We start from the raw sequence: 13,952 nt of genomic DNA on the forward strand, positions 1-13,952 counted from the left end.
GGAGCCATGAAAAGTATTGCTTGGTTAAATTAAAATCATTCAAAAGATAAAAAATAAACATTTAACACCATCACAATATGCTGGGAAACAAAATGAAAGGATTTCTGGTCTCAGTGCTGTAGGTCGCGTAGCCACTCTTTCCTGGACTGAGGCTTTCCAGCAAAGGAGCTGGGAAGTAAGGCTGGCCTGCTGGTGTGGACAGAGATTCCAGCAACATACATGACCTGGGGGCACAAGGATTGCTTCCTAAACAATGATGAGCACACAGCCACCTAATAGCCTGGATCGGCTGAGACCATCCTGATTTCAAACACCCAGTCCCCTTGCCTTCCTAAGAACCCCTGTGTTTCTCAGACTGAAAACGTGTTTTGAATTTTGTTCACCAAGTGCAGCCCCTGTTGAAATTCATCAAGAGTGGGAAAGAGCCAAAATGGGAAGGAGCATGGGTTGATTGGCACAAAAGTAGGTCTGTCGATAAAGAATGGAAGTAAAGGGGACATCAGGTAGAAGCTTTTGCTGTGAGTCAGAAGGACAATTTAAAAGTTGCCTAAAGAGGCGCACACCATCTCTGTTGCTGCCTTCCAGTTGGAAAGGAAACTCAGGTTCTTGCCTAATGGCCGAAGCTCTTCACAGAATGTCCCCCACCCCTACCAGCTGCCCACTGCCCCTCCCCCTCTGCAGAATGTCTGGGGTCCTATGTTCCAAACCTGTTTACTTTCAAATTTTACCTGCTCCAGTTGGACTCAGGAGCATCTGCTGAGCCAGGTCACTCTCTGGGTCTTACCCTTGACTTTTCTCATTGCAGAAACTGCCAGACAGTGGTTGTCAGTGCCCAGCCTGAGGGGATGGCTTCAAATGGAGGTGAGCCTGTAGGGATGGGAGCATTATCCGAGTCTGCCATGCCTCAACTCCTTGGGAATTCAAATTTGACACTGCCCCTGGGGACAGTTGATAGGGCTGATGTTGAGGAGGGAGGGAGCAACTGGATGTCCCCAAGGACATCACACCTGGGGATGGCCATGGCACCCTGAGTCTGTGTTTAGGGAGGATGGCTCCTTAGAGGTGGACCAAGATGCCTGGGGGAATACACCTTGTAGGGGAAAGGACAGAGTGGATGGGTTGCTCCTTTCTAGAAGGAGACAGGTCACGTCATTGTGTGTTTGTAGGGAGTGGTGGGATGGTGTTGTGCTGGTGGCCCCAGGAGGATGACAGAAAGCCTGAACCCTGTGCCGTGTCTTCAGGCACCTGGAAGGTGCCCTTCCATAGTGTTCAGAGGGATTTGGACTGGAGTTTTCTAGATCTTAGGGAGGAGTGGGGAGAAGTGGTCTCAGCCAGGAAACTGTTGGGTGGGTGGGCTGTGACAGAGCAAGTAGTGACAGCCTCTGGGTGGGCGAGGCTGGGGGCTACTGTAACTGCCACAGCCCAGAGCCCCTGAGCTCCCTCCCCAGAGATGGCTTCTCTGTCAGTTCAGGTAGCTGTTGGCTTTGATTTAATAGGGGTGTGGGCAGATGGGGAAGTTCAGGCTACACAGGGCCTGGGTTTCCTGAGTTGTTCTGAATTGTTTGCCCTTTTGTGGAAACTCAGGTCTTCAGACCCACTTCCTCTTGTCTGCTAGCTCATGGCCTGTCCTCTGCACTTTGTGTTACTGTGGAGATGAAGAATTTGCTCCTGTTCCATTTATACTACCTCATGAACAGGGGACAGGTGTGGATTCTTGCTGGTTCTCAGTGGAAGGGTCTGGAAAGGCTGGTTTCCTTTTCAGTAGAGGAAGGAGAGTAGCGCACAAATAGGAAGATGGTTCTCTTATTATTATTATAATTATTATTTAAGTTAGGATATGTGTCCTGAATGATGCGCTGCATGTGCTGTATTCCTTATTCCCCTTGACTAGAGACTGCGTGAGGTCCTAGTGAACAGGGATGAGTTCCAGACAACTTTGCCTCACCTGGCCCGTGGCCCAAGAGCCCCTGGTTCTTGGTTGGTCACTATATTCAGTTATTGGGAGCTCAAAGAAGAAGGCCCAGAGATGGGCTCCTTGTCCCACTACCTATTGTAACATGACCAGCAGCTGTGAAAATCCCTAGACACTTCCCCTGATAGCCCTGCTGCTCGCCATTTGCTGGCTGTGTTCTAATCGTGTGCAGCTGCTGCTGGCTATGCAGTGACACTATCCCAGGGAACTCCACCACTGCCTCTGAGACCTGCTCCCTGGGAACAGAGCTTCCTCGGGAAGCAGCCGGGACCATCGAGTACTGAGGAAAGGGTGGCCCGAATCCGACCCCTATTTAGCACTTGCTGTGGGTGGTGCCAGGACAATCACTTACATGCTGGGCGTGATGAGTTATGGATTATCTTCAGGGTTCCTAGGGCGCTGGCTTGGGAAAGATTTCCATCCAGTGGTTTTCTTTTGTTGTGTTTGAGCTAGGAAAGAAAGGGGTTTACAAGAGCTTCAGGAAAAGGATGATTGAAGAGGAGATGGGACCATAATATTCGGAAGCTTCTGGCTTCCTATCGGCCTTCTGAGTGCCGAGCACTGCCCTGGGGTAGGCCTCTCACCTGTTGCTGAGCACGCTGAGGACCACCAAGCCGCTGAGAGACTCATCCCTGACCCATGGCTTGGGAGATGCCTGTGAGGCTGACAGGGTCTGCCAGGGACACCTGACGGAGACCCTCAGGCAGCGAAGGCTTGGCTATTACTTCTTGGGAGACAGGGGTCAGAGAGTCTTGGTGACCGGGGCCAGGCTCTCTAGTGGAGCGACTCTCCATGGAGGAACAGAACATCTGATGCACACTCAGGGACACTTGCAAGCTGCAGAGTTTCCCTGTCATACGCCCTCAGCTGTTGGGACTCCCCTCTGATTCCCCAGTGACTAGTGTGGACCTGGAGACCCCAGCCCATTCACCTCTTTCCTTTGTCTCCGCAGCATACCCAGTCTGTGTTCACGGCTCTGCCCTTCACCACACCTGCTCCTGCCCCAGCACACGGGCTGCCCCTTGTGACTGCAGGGGTTCTTCCAGGCAGCCCTCTGGTGCTGTCTGCCTTCCCCAGCACACCTCTGGTGGCAGGACAGGATGGCCGCGGCCTGAGTGGGGCCGGGGCTTCCAACGTCTTTGTCCAGATGAGGACAGAGGTGGGGCCTGTGAAGGCCCCTGAGGCACAGACCTTGGTCCTAACTCAGGGCCCCCTCATCTGGCAGGCGCCCTCTGCGGAGGTGTCACGTGTCCACCTCCCCTACTCCTGGCAGCTGCTCCTGTGGTGCCTGTTATGGCTGCCCAGGTGGTTGGGGGCACCCAGGCCTGTGAGGGAGGCTGGTCCCAGGACCTTCCTCTTCCACCACCACCACCACCGGCTGCCCAGTTGCTCCCCACCGTGTCCCAAGGGAATGCTGGGCCATGGCCACAAGGGGCTCGTGGAGAGGGCAGCCTGGCTTCCTCCCAGGCCAAGGCCCCACCAGGCGACTCCTGTAACCCCAAGAGTGTCTATGAGAACTTCCAACTCTGGCAGCACTACAAGCCCCTGGTCCCGAAGGCACCTTCCCCAGAGTCCTGACACCGAAGCGCTTTCCTGCTTCCTCATGTGAGTGTCCCAGGGGCACCAGAGCTGGTCCTGCAGCTCACATGTAAAGAGGCTGCTGGATGGACAGGAGGTCACGCTGTTCAGGGGAGCTTGCAGGGCGGTTGTGAGGGTGATGGGTTGCACTAGGGAAGGTACGTTTTCAACAACATTAATCTGGCTGCGGCTCAGGACAGACTGTCAGGGGCCTCATCTCAACTTCCCGTCACTGTCCCGTGAGTCCAGCCAATCTTTACTTTCAATAATTTTCACAACAATGTTTACAGAAGACCCAGGTCAGAGAGGGTTCCTGGTGTGATGTGAGCTACGGTTTGGGTTTAGGTCTTTGAGTACACACCACAGTGCCTCCCCTTTAACCCAGTATTGATGGCCAGGAGCCCATCACATGGGGCTGGATGGAGGAGCTGCAGGGCCCAGCAGGAACCTGGCACATACCCGCAGTTCTGCTGAGGTCCAGTTAGCACAGAGGCGGTGGAGCCTGCACAGAGGGATGGTCTTGGGCTCTGCACTGGGGTCGATGCTGGGCAGGTATTTGCATCTTCACCCTCAATCCCACCTAGAAAAAGGGACAATGATGCTTCATTCAGAAGATGGCGAAGAGATAACTTGAACTCACATATGACATGCATAGCACAGTGCCTGGCACATGCTATGACACATTACATGACAACAATTATGATTACTGTCCCCATTACTATCATTATCAGGACTAGGCCATCTAGGAGAGCACTCCCCAAAGCCACGGGCTCCAGTGATAGCTGTGAGTGCACCTCAAGCCCAGCAGCCCAGGGCCATGGACTGTGGTGACTGTGAGGCAGCAACGTCAGCATCTGGGAGAGTTTGTGGTTTCATTCCCAGTCCCTGCCTCTCTCCACCCTGCAGCGCCTCTGTGACCCTGTGTTTCCCACTGATGAGCAAACGGGAGCTTGAGCACATCCACCGTGCAGCACACTGGCTGTTCCCCTAGGGAAGTCCCCTGCCTGGGGTGTAGGTGGAAGGCGGCCCCATCTTCATCCCCAACAATCTCGCTGTCCCCACACCCTGGAACTGGTTGCATTCCCCCTTGGAGCGGAGTCCGGGTGCACTGAGGACCCTGATTCTTGGAGTGGAGCTGCCCAGGCTCCCAGGCCTTTGCCATGGCTCCTGTGGGAATGTGGGGAGCTGCACCTGCTGCTTGCAGTGGCTTGGACACCGCCCTGCTTTGGTTCTGGACGTGTGCTCCTGCTCCTCATGCTCCAGGGCCCTGAGGCTACGTCCCCCGGGGCTGCCTTGCTCCAGAGTCCCCAGGAAGCTGGTTAAATGCTCAGTCTTGGGGCCCTGGAACCTGCACTTTAACCCTCGCCCCCAGGTCATTCTGTGTGCACGCTGTTTCAGTCAGCTCAGGCTCTGCCGTAACAAATCCCGTAGACTGGGTGCTTTATCAAGACACATTCATGTCTCCCAGTTCCAGAGGCCAGAAGTCCCAGATCAAGGTGACAGCAGATTGGGTGTCTGGTCAGGGCCCCCCTCCTGGCTGGAGAGAGCTGTCTCTGGCTGTGTCTCCTTGTGGCTGAGAGCAAGAGCCCAGGTGTCTCCTCCTGCCCTTATCGGGGCTTGGATTCCATGACTGGGACCCACGCTCATGACCTGCTCTAACCCTGATTGCCTCCAAATACTGACACACTGGTGCTGAGGGCTTCAGCACAGGAATGTTGGGGACACACATGTTCCACCCATAGTACTGGGTTCGCTTCTCAACACCGACGACTCGAGGGGCAGTCGGAGAGGCCACTCAGTAGCTTGTGTTGATGTTTGATCTTGGGGTGCATGTTCTGGGGCCTGAGGAGCCCACATTGGGGAGAACAGGACAGGGATAGATGGCAGGACAGGTGTGGGGAGGACAGGGGCCAGGTGTTGGGACCGGGTGGGCTTGGGATGAAGGGTGGGCTTATAGACTGGGACTGACTGCACTGGTTTATAGCCCAGTTCTCCGATCCCTGGCCCGGGGGAAGCCCACCATGACCCTGGAGGAGGGACTGTGGCGGGCCATGCGGGAATGGCAGCACACGAGCAACTTTGACCGGATGATCTTCTACGAGATGGCGGAAAAGTGAGTCTGGGGTCCTGGGAGCAGGGCCTGCATGGCAGGGTGACAGTGAATGACAGAGGCCTGGTGGCTGTGGTGGCTTCTCAACGTAGAGCATGAGGAGGGTGTGGACAAACACAGGACGCTCTGGGCCCCTGGCCCCCTCAGGAAGCTGCTTCTGTCACCTAGAGTGCTCTGGGGTCTCTGTCCTGCCCTACTGGGAAGCACCCCCTGCCTGGCCTGGGGCCAACCCCTGCCTTGACGTGGGAGGTCATGGCGGGAGCAGCCAGCATCACAGCCCAAAGGGGGTCACCTTCAGCTGTGGGGATGGGGAGAAGGGACACTAGTGACTATGCACAAGAGTGGGGTGCAGGCTCCTGACAGCAGTGGCCAGAAGTCGGTTGTCTCCCATCCCAGCCTGGCCAGGGAGTTGGGTTGGGGAGACCTGCGCCCATGACACCGTGAGACTCATCTCTGGCCTGACTGCCTTTGCTCCTGGGCAGTCCCCTCCATGAAGACAGAGAGACAGCAGCCTCAGGGCAAAGGGGCCCTGTCCTCTGGGCTCAGCTTTGCTTCCTCCTGACTGGGGGTCTCCCAGGCCTCGTGCCCCTGGGTTATCTTTCAGGGGCCCACAGTCCCAGCCTCAGGACTCCTGCATCTGGGCATCATCCCTGATGCTTTTTGCCACACACCCCACCCCTGGACAGCTGAAACCCAGATGAGGGGTCCTCCGGGACCCTCCTGGACCTCGTGGCCCTGACTTTAGTCAGGAAGCCCCGTTGATGCCATGGGCTCTGCAGGGGCTGGGTGAGGGAGGGTGAGCCCAGAGCTCTGGAAGCAGCTCCCTCCTGGGACTGGGGGATGGGACCCAGTGAGGGCCTGGACAGCCCACCCGAAGCACTCCCTCCTATTCCTGCCCTCGGCCGCTGCCTGGTCCTGGGGGGAGGGGGCCTGGACCCTCCCAGCACAGCCTGGGCCTCCTTCACCCCCAGGTTCCTGGAGTTTGAGGCTGAGGAGGAGATGCAGAGTCAGAAATCGCAATGGATGAAGGGGACCCAGTGCCTGCCTCCTCCAGCCACACCGAGGCTTGAACCTCAAGGACTTCTGGCCCCTGAGGTGGTCAAGCAGCCAGGTATGGCTTCCCACATTCCCACGGGAGCCATGGCAAAGGCCAAAGGGGCCAAGGGAGGCCACTGTCCCCACACCCCATGCTTCCCTTCAAGAAGGGGATTTGCTCCCTCCAACAGGACAGCTTCTGGGAGCACATGTTGGGTATCGACCTGGTCAAGTTTCCTAGCTACTCTCTCCCCTCGCCTGTCCAAAACTCCACATATGCTCTGCCCAGGAAGTAGGGATGAGCAGGGAGAGAACACGGCATATTGGTGGCTCCAAACTTCCTCCCAAGCAATGCTGTCTCAGATGTGCCCCTCCTGCCTCCTCCAGGGGCGCTGTGGTTCAGGTGGTCCTGACCCAGCTGGGACCCACTTCACATCCCCAAGCCCTGCCCTCCCCTGTGTGGTGCAAGCAGGAGGAGCGGCCCTCACCACGCCCATCCTCCTCCCTCTCTGCCTCAGTGTGCCTTCCCAGCAAGGCCGGCCCCAAGGCCCCGACTGCCTGCCTGCCACCACCCAGGACCCAGAGGCCAGTGGAGACCAAGGCCCACCTGCCACCACCCAGGCCCCAGAGAGCAGCAGAGACCGAGGTCCCTGATGAGATTCCCCCAGAACTGGTGCAGGAGCATGTGGACATCATGGAGGAGCTGCTGGGGCCTTCCCTCGGGGCCATGGGGGAGCCTGAGAAACAATGGGAAGAGGGCGAAGTGAAGCAGCCACAGGAAGAGGACTGGACGCCCCCAGACCCGGGCCTCCTGAGCTACATTGACAAACTGTGTTCCCAGAAAGACTTCGTCACCAAGGTGGGCTGGCCTGGAGTGCTGGGGCCTGCAGGATTCCAGGGGGTGGCACTCCCAGGTCCTTGGAATTAAGCTCTGTTCCTTAGCTACTCAGCAGTGTGTGTATTTCCATGGATTTGAGTGTCTATGTATATGATTGTGTGTGTCTGTGTGTTGCTGTGTGTTTGTGTCTGTGGTTACTGTGTGTCTTTGTGTGTCTGTGTGGGTGTGAGTGTGGAGTGTGTATGTTACCTGTGTCTGTGTCTTTTCCTGTGTCATATGTGGGTCTGTTTGTGTGTCTGTGTGTGGTTTGTATGTCTCTGTCTGTGTGTGTGTATGCTACCAGGTCTGTGGTCTGTGTCTGTAGCTGGTGGTCACCATGATATGAGACAGCCCCAGGAGGGTGGGGATGGGGCACTGGCAGCTTTCTGCATCTCCTCCAGGTGTCCTTGGCTCCAGGCTACTCCCTGCCCAGGAGGCTCATGCCTTCTTCCTTCTGTTTCCAGGTGGAGGCCGTCCTTCACCCCCGATTCCTGGAAGAATTGCTTTCCCCAGATCCACAGATGGATTTCTTTGCCCTAAGCCAGGAGCTGGAGCAGGAGGAAGGACTCACCCTTGCCCAGGTACCCCAGGGGCAGGAGGGACCTGGCACACAAGGCCCACCTGATTGTCTAACCCCCCCGGCTAGGGATGCCCGGCTTCTTGGGGAGCCACTCCGGGGTGGGAAGATGCAGGTTCAGAGGGAGTAGGATGGAGAGGAGCCAGGGAAGGGAGTCAGCATGCAAGCTGCTGTGAGGCCCAACGGGATGCCCAGCAGAGCCACACCCTTTCTCTTTGACTTAAAGCCCAGCTGCCTCAGGCCTCCCTGCCTCCCGCCCAAGTGCCCTGGTCTCCACCACCCTGGGCCCTGCTCACCTGGGGCAGCGCCAGTAAGTGCCCCCTTTCCTCCTGCAGCTAGTGGAGAAGCACCTCCTACCCTGGAAGGAGAAACAGCATGCGAGGGCAGCCCCTGGTCATGGCATGGCCCGGTTGGACTCTAGTTCTTCCGAGTTTGCAGCTGGCCAAGGAGCAGAGAGAGACATCCCTGACCCCCAACAAGGGGTTGGCATGGAAACCTGCCCACCCCAGACGGCTGCCTGGGACCCTCAGGGACGAGGCAGAGCACACACTGGCATGGCCAGGTCCAAACACTCTGCTGTGCTTTTGGGATGTCAGGATCCCCCTGGGCTGAGGGCTGCCCGGCCAACCTCTCCTCCCCAGGACCACAGACCCATCTGCCCTGGCCTGGGTACCAAGGATGCCTTGGATCTGCCTGGAGGGTCTCCTGTCAGGGAGTCACGTGGGCTGGCTCAGGGTCAAGTGAGGAGGAGGAGGAGCTTCCCAGCCTGGCCTTCCTCTTGGGTTCCCAGCACAAGCTGCTGCCCTGGTGGCTACCCCAGAGCCCCATCCCTGCCTCGGGCCTTCTCAGCCCAGAAAAGTGTGGACCCCAGGGAGCTCTTCAGCCCCCATCTGCTAAGAGAAGAGACCTCAGCCTAGCACCATCTCCTGCCACCAAGTCCAAGAAGCGACCTCTCTTGGGAAGCCCATCCCCTGCTGAAGAGACACCCCACCCAGGGCCTGGGCTCAGGGTCTCTGGGGAGCAATCCCTGGCTTGGGGGCTGGGTGGCCCTTCACGGTCTCAAAAGAGAAGAGGTGACCCCTTGGTCTCCAGGAAGGAGAAGAAGCAGCATTGTAGCCAGTAGGGCCTTCTTGGCAAGCTCTCTGGGGCCAATCCCCAAGGGTGGGGCTCTGGCATCCGATGCCCCAAAGCAGTCAAAAGCTTCTTCTCCCCCAGTGCTGATCTTGCTGGGCCTTAGCTTTGGAGGGGAGGGGAGGGAGGGGAGGGAGAGGGTGGCTGAACGGGGAGGGCAGGAAGGGAGGGGCTGGGGGGAAGGGGCTGGGGAGTGGGGGTGGGAAGCAGTGCATTGGGGGCCTCGTGTGTAAATGTGAATGAATGTAATTGTTTTGGAAAATGCTCTCGGGGCTGCTGCCTCTGCCCTCCGCTCTGTGCTGCTCCGTGCAGGGTGTCTGTGAGGGAGGGCAGAGGAACTGGCAGATGCCAGGCACTGGGAACCACAGGGAACCGCCCCACTCTTTCCTCCTGGTGTAGGGAGCCCCTTCAGATGCTCCAGGGACTGACAGATGTTGAGGAACCCCTGATCCCTCCCACCACCCACTCACAAGGCCCTGCCTGCTTTAGGGAGGCTTCTTGGGGCCTCCAATCATTATCAGCATCCCTGGAAAATCCTGGGATTGGAGACAGCTGGCTGGCTCTTGCTGTGCTCAGTGGAGGTGAGCAGAAGGCAGCTGCCTGCAACATGGACATGGGGAGAGGAGGCTGCTCCTGCTTAACCCTCATCAGGAAGAGCGCGGGCACTGGGCTGAAGGGAGACGTTGAGGTGACCGTCCACACGGGTGTGTTTGGGATACGACGATGGGTGGGGAGCAGGGGAAGTCGCTCTGCCTGTTTCTGGGCAGGAGAGAGTCTTGTCCAACTAGCTGAAGCAGATGTTCCTTGCTGTGGCCACAGGGACTGGCCTCGGGGCCCTCAAGGTCCTGCATGGAGCCCCTCGCAGCTATGATTCCCTTCCCATATGATGACCCAACTCATGTGGAATTGATGGAGACACAGATTTACATTGGTTTCTAAAGCAGTTCCCTCTCAACACACCATCACCGACGGGAACAAGCATGACCAGCCCACCAGGCGCAGGGTGGGTGTGTCTGCTGCTTCCAGGGCCGGGGGGAGCTGGGGCCCAGGCCGAGAGGGGCAGAGGGTCAGCCGCCCTTCTGCAGGCACAGACCCCAAGGGCAGAGCAGGGGCTACCTGGGATGTGGCATTGGCTGTCTGGGAAGTGCCCTAGGAGTCGGGGGCTAGGTGTTCGCCGAAGGGAGACTTCTAGAGTCTGTGAGTGAGATGAGGACTGCATCAGGAGAGGGACCGAGGCTGGGGAGGACGCTCTGCTCTTTCCCAGGTTGTCCTGTCCTCCCAATCTCTGCTGAACTCCCCTCACCCCATGGGCCAACTTCTGCCCCCCTTACCCCTAACCCACCTCTTAGAATCTCAGATCCCAGCATGGACAGGACCCGGCACCCACCCTGGTTCCCTCCTGGCCAACATCTTCTTCTCCACGGTCTGAGTTGTGATTCCTCCCCCAGGGCCCTTATTGGCTCAGGACCCCTGTGACCGCCAGGGCACTGGTCCCAGCACTGCCTGCATGCAGAGCTGTGGTCATGGCGCTGGGGGCTGGCCCAGCAGCAGAGGCTGGTGGGGCAAAGCTGTCCGGTACACAGTGGCCTGGCCCCTCGGCCAAGTGACAAAGGGAGCCATGTTTGAGTCCTCTTTGGCCCCATCTGCCCACAGAACACAGCAGTCAGCCGGACAGATGCCCCTCTGCCCCGTCCCTTCTGCTCGATGTGGGCAGTGTCGGAGGCCTGCCGTCTTCTGTGGCCTTTGGGAAAGAGAGTTTATCTTGACAGGGCTTCCCCAGCTCAGTGCACATCAGGCCCTCAGGGAAAATGTGGGGAGTGAGGAGTCACTGGTGGGTGATGTGGGCAGATCCTGTGACTCCTCTACATTCAGGGCCATCCTCAGGAGATAAGGTAGCACTGCCCCTTTGCAGGGTTTAGGAATGTTAAGTGAGCCGTGTTTGAAGGGAACATGGTCCATACTCTGGCATGTGTGGGTGCCCAGCCAACTTCCTCACCAAAAGCTGAAAGTGACACCTTGGGGCTCCTGATGGTTACCCCCCTGGCTGTTGTCTATCCCACTGTCCCTGTCCTTGTTTTGGCCGAGCCATTCCTAGGAGGCAGAACTTATGCTTCCTCCACCTCTGTGTCCCACCTGAGCCCTACAATCTGCCCCCAAAAGGGCACAGTAGGGCTGACTGGGGGGCTCTAGTAGACTGAACACACGTTCCCCCCACCCCCAGTTCCTGTGCTGAAGCCCTAAGCCCCAACATGATGGTATTTGGAGATGGGGCCTTTGGGAGTTATTCAGAGTTAGAAGAGACCATGAGGGTGGGGCCCTAATGATGGGATTAGGGCCCTGGTAAGAAGCAGAGACCCCAGAGCTCTCTCTCTCCCTGACACGAGGACACAGTGAGAAGGCGGCCGTCTGCAAGCCAGAAAGAGAGCCCTCACCAGAACCTCGTCCATTGGGATGCTAACCTCAGACTTCCAGCCTCCAGACTGTGACAAATACATTTCTTTTTTTAATATGTGCCACCACCCCCAAGTCTATGGCACTTTGTCCTAGCAGCCCTATGTGACTAGGACAAGGTCCATAATCTGAAGAACTTCCTTCATGACTGGTATCTGGAAACCATGCATCAGAGCCACGGGAAAGAAAGCCTTGGCCCTTTGCAACTGTCAGCACACCTCCACCCCAAGTGCAGTGTATCACACATGAACCAGGAGAGCCTGGGACGCAGTGAAAAGAAATCTGTAAATACCCATGATGTCGTCCCGTCCATGCTTGGGGAAGCCCATGCAGCTTGCTCACAGCAGGTGCTGGGGGTGTGCTGAGGCTCTCGGTTGGCTTGGCCTCCCTGCTCATGCACCCAGGTCACTCTCTGGGAGCCAGTGCGGCTGGGGCGGCCCCAGGCAGGTTTGCCTCCAGAGACCCCTCCCTTCACCACTGGATGACAGACCCCTGAAGAAGCCACAGCCTCCTGGGAAACTCCATCTGACAACCTGAGCAAGGCCGGCCCCTGTTAGTGAACATGCTGTGCTTTCTGACAGCTACCAGATGGACCTGATCCAAGTGACTGCCCTTTGTAGCTCACTTTGATTCTAACTTCAGCGTCGCATGATGCCCTGTGCATGGAATATACAATGTGTGTCTTTCACATCTGTCTTCTTTCACTTAGAATAATATTTCCAAGGTCATCTACGTTTTTAGTATGTATCATTACATCAGACCTTTTTGTTGCTGAATAATATTCCCTTAATGGATATACTAAAATTTATCCATTTATCAGTTAAGAACATTTGGGTTTTTTTCACTTTTTGGCTATTGTGAATAATACTTCTAAGAACACTTGTGTACAAGGTTTTCTGGGGATGTATGTTTCCGTTTCTCATGGCTACATACCTAAGAGTGAAATTGATGGGCCATATGGAAACTCTATGTTTAACCATTTCAGAAGGTGCCAGACTGTTTCCAGTGTACATGAACCATTTTATATACCCACTAGCTGTATGAGGGTCCCAGCGTCTCTCCATATTCTAGCCAACATTTATTATCAACTCTCTTTTTGATAAAGTCATCCTAGTGGTTCTGAAGTTGCATTTCATCGTAGTTTGCATTTGTGTTTCCCTGACGTTGAACCTCTTTCATGTACCTATTCGCCACTTGTATATCTTCTTTGGAGAAATGTGTACTCAACATTTAGTAATTTTTAACTGGTTTATGTTTTGTCATTGAGTTATAAGAATTCTTTATATATTCTAGATAAAAATGCTTTACAAGATATAATTTGCAGAAATATTCTACCATTCTATGGGTTGTCCTTTACTTTCTTGATGGTACTCTTTGAAGCACAAAAGTTTTTACTTTGGATGAAGTCCAATTTATCTATTTTTTCTTTTGTTACCTGTGGTTTCGATGTCATGTTTAAGAAACCATTAACTAGTCTTAGGTCATGAAATTTATTCCTATGCTTTTTCCTTTTTTAAAAACCATCTTAAACATTTTAAAGTGTACAATTTAGTAATGTTATGTATATTCACATCATTGTGAAATTTAGATCTTTAGACATTTTTTATCTTTCACAACTGAAATTTTGTACACATTAAATACTAATTTCCCCCCTACTCCCTCCCTTAGCCCTTGGCAACCACTACTTTATGTTTCTGTGATTTTGACTACCTTAAATACTTCATATGAAGGAGAGTATTTGTCCTTTTGTGATTGGCTTATTTCACTTAGCATAATGTTCTTGAGATTGATCCATGTTCTAGCATGTGACATGATTTCCTTCTTTCCGTAGGCTGCTTAGTCTTCCATTGGATGTATATACCATATTTTATCCTTTCATCCACCAAGGGATATTTGGATGGGATCTCTTGGCTACTGTGAATAATGCTGTAATAGGGATTGTATTGAATTTGTAAATTGTTTTAGGTAATATGGACATTTTAACAATATTAAGTCTTCAAATCCATATGCATGGAGATGTCTTTTCATTTATTTATATACTCTGCGGTTTCTTGTAGCATTGTTGTTTTGTAATTTTTAGTGTCCAAGTTGTTTGCCTTCCTGGTTAAGTTTATTTCTAAGTATTTTATTCGTTTTCATGCTATTATAAATAAAATTGTGGGTTTTTTGTTTTGTTTGTTTGTTTGTTGTTGTAGTAGAGACAGGATTTCACTATGTTGGC

The 13,952-nt window shown here is 54.7% G+C and overlaps 1 pseudogene; it reads left to right on the forward strand.

The window, feature by feature from the left end:
* Positions 1–468: 468 nt before the first annotated feature.
* On the forward strand, positions 469–9,376 carry LOC129480909 (NUT family member 2A-like; annotated as a pseudogene).
* Positions 9,377–13,952: the final 4,576 nt, after the last annotated feature.

This window comes from Symphalangus syndactylus, chromosome 4 (genome assembly GCF_028878055.3).
Source record: "Symphalangus syndactylus isolate Jambi chromosome 4, NHGRI_mSymSyn1-v2.1_pri, whole genome shotgun sequence".
NCBI classification, from domain to species: domain Eukaryota; kingdom Metazoa; phylum Chordata; class Mammalia; order Primates; family Hylobatidae; genus Symphalangus; species Symphalangus syndactylus.